Source organism: Primulina tabacum, chromosome 4 (assembly GCF_025594145.1).
Source record: "Primulina tabacum isolate GXHZ01 chromosome 4, ASM2559414v2, whole genome shotgun sequence".
Classification (NCBI taxonomy): domain Eukaryota; kingdom Viridiplantae; phylum Streptophyta; class Magnoliopsida; order Lamiales; family Gesneriaceae; genus Primulina; species Primulina tabacum.
This window is the reverse complement of record NC_134553.1, coordinates 15,782,072-15,788,754: the sequence shown is the minus strand read 5'-3', so window position 1 is coordinate 15,788,754 and position 6,683 is coordinate 15,782,072.

Below are 6,683 nucleotides of genomic sequence, written 5' to 3'. Positions count from 1 at the left end.
TTATAAGCAATTTGTCTCATCTCCATCAAACTATAGTCGTCAGATTCAACTCTTTGAACTTGACTATCTCAACAGGAATACACAATCAGATACTTTGTCTTACCCTCAATAGTTTAGGGATACAACTAACTATGGATTCACAACTTCAAGTGATTCAGAATAACATTTATTCTTATTCGAGACTACCATAATTAGCCTCATAATTTCATCAACCCCTTGATCAAGAACGTTAGAACTCAAGACTGATTGCACCCATCAGATCATGATAAGAGCTTCTAGTAGCATCACTCCATGATTCCCTATGTATCAGTGATAGTGCCCACAAGAAATTTAATTTATAGTTAGCGTACAATATGGTCCTTTTAACTTATATATCTCGATTAATAATAGTGACATCGTATGTGCATACATGAAAACAAATTTTCCTAAAGCACATGTCTTGCTCTGGCCATAGTCTCCCTGCATTATTAACTCATCAGATCACATAAGATATCTTCACCTGTAGGCGAGCGGTAAATCCCCGACTTTGAAACTACGCCAAACCTCGCCATTGTTGGTCATCAATAGAATCGGTAAACGGATCAAAGTGCATGCTAGAACAAAGAGCTTCTGATACGAATCTGACCGGGTGTTACGTGCTAATGGTTGAAAGGAGATTTAAGATGCATTGTTGCCTCGGACTTTCAAGCTTGTTTGTGATTAAAGATGATGAATCAAGCATATTCAAGCAAGTGGTGGAGTTCAACAAAGAATATAACGAAGGACCTATAACGAGGGGACGTAGCAAGAAGTTTAAAGAAGCACTTCAAGGATTCATGTTGAGTTACCAAGGAGGGATTAAAAATAGGGTGTCTAAATTAGAGAAGCTTGGGGAACATGGACACAATAATGGAAGTGTTTGGAATATCATTCAAGTGATAAATAGCCATGAGGGCAGCAGCATGCGCGTATCCGCGCCTGAGTTCGCGCAACCGCGCGCAAGACAATGAAGACGGGCAGCAAAAGGCGGCCGCGCGCGTGTCGCGCCCCATGGCACCACATATGGCGCCACCGCGCGCCCGAGGGTGATCGAAGGCAGAATCTTGCGCGCCACCGTGCGAGATCACGCGCAGCCGCGCGACCTTCCGTGTAGAAATTGTCCACAACTTTCTTTATGACTTTTTACACTACTTTTCATGTATTAATTATTATATATTCAGTGTACATGAAGGACAAACGAACCAATTCAGATTGATAAGAAATATTTTGAGGTTTTCTCTCAATTCTCAAGGCTTTTAAAGCTTTGTTCATTACCAAATCAAACTTACCAAAGATTGCATCTTTGTGGCGTTTGTCCATTGTTTTCGCACGGATTTTCAAAAACAAGTTCTTTGAAGGTTCGTATGAAATTCGATTGTTATTATCGTTGATATTTGTTGCTAAGTGTTAATCGCTTAGAGGTGAATATCACAAATCGTTGCTTGTTTCAAAAGATCGGGACAACCTAATCGATCCTTGTTCGTTATTGAATTGATGACGCGATTCTAATTAATCGTGTTTGCTTCTCATTCGTACGAGGATTCGCATCAGCTTCTACATTGTCTTAGGTAAAAGAATTAATGATGTACAACCATAACCACATACTATTCCACTCGTCAAATGATAACCACTTGAAAAGTCTGAGTGAGGGGGTTGTTAAATGCATAATCAATCACCCATCTGTATGAATGAAATCTACATGCCCTTGTCAAGAAAACATGACGTTTACATCACATATGTTATTCCCAAGCTCAAGCGATCTTTATCCTTATTTTAGGCTGCTGAATCGACTAGGTACCTGTTTAAAATATAGGGTATGCTTCTTAAAGAGTTTCGTTATCTTAATCTGAGAGACATACCTCATGATACCTATAGTATATTCAAGGACTTTATCTATGTAGCTTGCACGAGTATAAAGACAAAGTAAATGTTATAATGGAATAAAATTGTAAAATATTATAAAAATACGGATTTTTTTTACATAAGTGTCAATAAAGCTCAAGCCACAAGTTGGTTCGCTGAGCTACTACTCTAACAATCTCCCACTTGCCCCTATAGCCAACTACCCAAAGATTTCAAACCCATTTTTTCACTATGTATGTCAAACAATGTTCTTGGTAAGGGTCTTCATCAGTAGATTAGCAAGGTTATCTGGAGAGGCGAATCTCTCTACTATTATGTCTTCTTTTCGCACAATGTCCTAAATCATGTGGAATTTCCTCAGTATATGTTTGGATTACTGATGAGACCTCGGTTTTTTTTGCTTGTGCAATCGCACTGATGTTGTCGTAGTAAACTAGGACTTGATCAACTGCTTGAAGAGTGGCACCCAACTCTTGAACGATATTCCTCGTCCAAGTAGCTTCCTTCGCTGCAGCTGATACAACTATATATTTGGCTTACTGTATTGTCTTGCTTGGAACTCTTCTAAGAGACAACACCTGTAATATCCCAACCCTTTATTCTTCTATTGTCAATGATGTTATTATTTGGTTTGGTGTTTTGGATATATGGTTATTGTTATGGTTCTTGTGTATAGTTGTTGGGAAAGTTGGTATTTCATATTATGACATCAATATGGTTATTGTATATTCATGGTTTATCATTTTATGGTATGGTAATGGATATTTCACATGGTAAAGGTGATTTATAGTGGTATTGTTAGTTGTATGGTTGTTTTTAAGGAGTTGTTATGGTTGTGAAGGTTAATGGTGGGATAATTATTGCTTGTTGGTTATGTTCATTGGAATGGTAAAATTATGATTAGTATTTTGGTGTTATGTTTCATAGTTGGTGATGGGTAATGGAGGGGGATGAGTTCTTGTTGTGATGGTTTATATAGATGATTTGAACATGTATTTGGATGGTTTGTTGCATTGGTATTGCATGGAATTGGAAAAAGAAAGTTTATGGTTCAAGTGTATCCTAGGTGAGCTTGTGATTGATGGTGTGGTGCAGGAGTAGCGCCGCAACGCCAAAGGAGTAGCGCGGTGCACTTGAGCTGTAGGAGGCAGCACTGCCAGGGCCGTGGCCCAAGCGCTGCAGCGCTGTCAGATAGCGTCACAGTGCTGTTGCTGCCGAGAATCGGGTGCCGTGGCGCCAAGGAGGAGGCGCTGCGGCGCTATGCAGTGCAGAAGTGCTACTCGGGAAACACGAGTTTGGGTGAAGGAAAGGCTTTTAAATACCATTTCTAGAGGCTTCTACTCGACTCTATATTTTTGAGTTTAGTGGGTTTGAGGAGTTAAAGGTATATGTTGGCTTGGTTGATTTCTGTGATCAATGGTGATGATTAAGGGTTTATTATATGTATTTTGTTGCAGGAATCCCTTCAAAGTCATCTTAGGAACCATTTGCTTCTTGGGTTGTAAGTAGAGATTTTCGTTCTTTGCTCACATGATATATATATGTACAAAAGCCTGGTTTATTGATGTCTAGCTCCTTCCATTGATATATTCTTGTTATATGTGTTGTTATATATTCATTGATCAAGGAATACCATTGAATTCATTGATAACGGAGCTAGTAAGCCATTGTTGCCTACCATATGTTTGTTAAATTGTCTCAATGAAGTTTCCATAATTAAAATAAAGAATTGATAGTAATTATATGCATGTTATTGGCCAATTTCATGATAAATGTGTATCTCTCACAGTTTTTATATTTATATCAAAGAGGTACATATTACATAGTCTCCGTTACAGATTTATTAAGGGTCTATGTCATGCCACAGGTCACAGAACTATCAATTTCTTTCTTTAATCTATGCCATGAAATACCATATATTATGCCTTGTTATCTATTGTTCATTGAAGATGGTATTATATAGCTTTCATTGCCATAGCCATGTTATTCAAGCCCAAGCCTATGTATATTTATTTGTTGTTCTTCGCTTTATACTTTCTCAGTTATAAACTCATTTAAGTTAATATCATGTGATGCAGATGATAAGAAAGAGTGAATGGATTGTTAGAGGTGGAAGAAGTCATATGGCAAGGGAAGGGAAAAACTTTTGGCATGTAATATTTATTTTGGTATGGTAAAACATTGGTAGTCATAGTTATCATGTATTTTGAAAGAATGGGTCACATGTATTTTTTGGTGACTTTTGAACATATTTTGTTGATAATTTTTGGGTATGGTTATGTTAAAGGTTTGGTAATGTTTTTTTTTTTATATATATATACGAGTTTTATTTTTCCTTTAAAATGAAATGCTTCCGCACATGTTATTTCTTTAAAATTAAATGTCATGGGAGAGGGGTGTTTCAACACCACAATTGAGCTTGAATACAAGTACAAAGATTGATTCCGAATCATCCCATCTGATTGGAAGCTAGAAACAATATAGCATTCCAATTTTAATTCTCCACTCCCATAAACAAATAACATATTCTTAGTTCTTCTCAAGTACTTAAGAATATCTTTCACATCTTTCCAATACAATGGACAGGGATTAAACTAATATTTGTTAGCAACACACAGTGCAAATGTAATATCAAGTCGATTAGATATCGTACTATACATTATACTTCCTATAGCAAACACATATGGGATGTGGCTCACGGTTTCTATCTCATCGTTAGTCTTAGGGCACACAGACTCAGATAGAGTCACGCCATGACACATTGGAATATAATCATCTCTTGGACTTCTCCATAGAGAATTTCCTTAGTATAGTATCAATATAAGTGGATTGGATGAGCCATAGCATCCTATTTTATCTATCCCTGTAGATTTGTATTCTTAATACATAACATGTTTTAACCATATCCTTAATGGAGAATTTACCAGCTAGCCATACTTTATTTGATAGCAACATCCCTACATTATTCCCAATAAGTAGTATGTCATTAACATAAAGTACTAGGAATATCATTACACTCTCACTATCCTTATTGTACATACATGGTTCATTAGGGTTTTTAACAAAATCAAACTCTTTGATAGTATTTTCAAATTTGAGATTACAGCTTCTTGATGTTTCTTTGGTCTATAGATAGATATCTGAAATTTGCATACTTATGCTCACTTTCTACTGATCTAAATCCTTCAGGTTGAGACATGTAAATCTCTTCCTTATTGTCACCATTAAGGAATATTATCTTCACATCCTTCTTCCATATTTCATAGTCATACCATGTTGGTATGGCAAACAATATCCCAACGGATTTGAGCATTGCGATTGAAGAAAATATTTCCTCATAGTTAATACATTGACTTTTAGTGTAGAGCCCAAAATCAGCACACGTAAAACCCATGCATTTATTTAAATTGTTAAATTATTTATTTAAATTTAAAATAATTTTAGTGATGCATGATTCATGAATTTACATTATTTTAAATTATTTATGTTTATGTGATGCACGTTAAAATGTTTCTTGAGTTTCATGTTTCAGGCGATTATTCGATGCAAGATCAAGGAAATGAGACCGGCGACAATTTGACAATTTTAAAATTGGTATTTTATTTTGAGTTAGGATTGGTGCATTTTAATTGATTTATTTAGTTCAAGCATTTTAAAAGCCTAATTTAATTATTAGGTGATTTTATGATTTGAACTTTTGAAGATGTGTCACTTGTGCATTTTAATTTTTAATTAGGGGATTTTATTAAGGTTAGTGTGGATTAACATTCTCATTAACATTTTTAATTATTAATTAAGCAATTTTCTCCTAATTAACCTCTAATTACATGCACACACCCACAATTACACACACACACTCTTCGGCTATTGCACACACACACATTTCATTGCATCTTCATTCATTTGTTTGAAAGGAAAAACTTACGATTCTAAGAGCTTATAGCAGCCGTCCCTTCCTTTGCAATCACTTTTCTTCAAGAAAATCATGCCACGTTCGTCCCGAATCAACTCTCGCAGCCTTCCCGCTTCCATATCGTTGTTTCGGTAGTTATAAATATCAAGGCATTTATATTCTTTCGTTTTGCATCAATCTCGTCATAGTATATATTTCAATATTTATTATTCGTGAAAATCTATGTATGTTGTGTAAAAGTTTTAGCAAAAACATTTGAAATGATTTTTTAGATCAAAAATTTTAGATCTCAAAACGTGTCTGCTGTAATTTCGATTGCAGTGAAAATTCGGTTGATTTTCTGGAAAAGAAACCTCATCATATAAAACAAAGTACGTATCGATACCTTCGATTTGACAGTAAATTCGAAATTTTTGTACAAGAAATGAGTGAGTTATGATCGTTTTCGTAGGACTGCTCAAACTGCAATTTTCCGAAAATGTGTTCTTGACGTGTTCTTGAAGTTTAATTGTTGCAGGCTTCGTTGGGAACCATTGGGTGATTGCTGCTGCGTTTAAGTACTATGAGTATGATGTTGGGATGATTTTTGGTGCTTCGTTTCATGTCGATAGGTACTTGGATACATTAGAAGTCGTAGGAAGTGTTTTGGTGTCAAAATGTCGTGTTTATGGGTTGTTATGCGTCGTTGTTATTCGTCGTTGTTTTGGGACATTTGTTTGAGTTTGAAACATTGTCATAACGTCCTATGTTGAGTCTCGTTACATCGGTTCAAGTTGATAGGGCGTTGCTTAGAGTTTGCATCAAAATTGTGCTTTTGGGGTCGAGTTGGCGCAGAACTAGCGCCGCAACGCTCTGTGGGGACCGCTGCAGCGCTCGGCATTCGCATGCC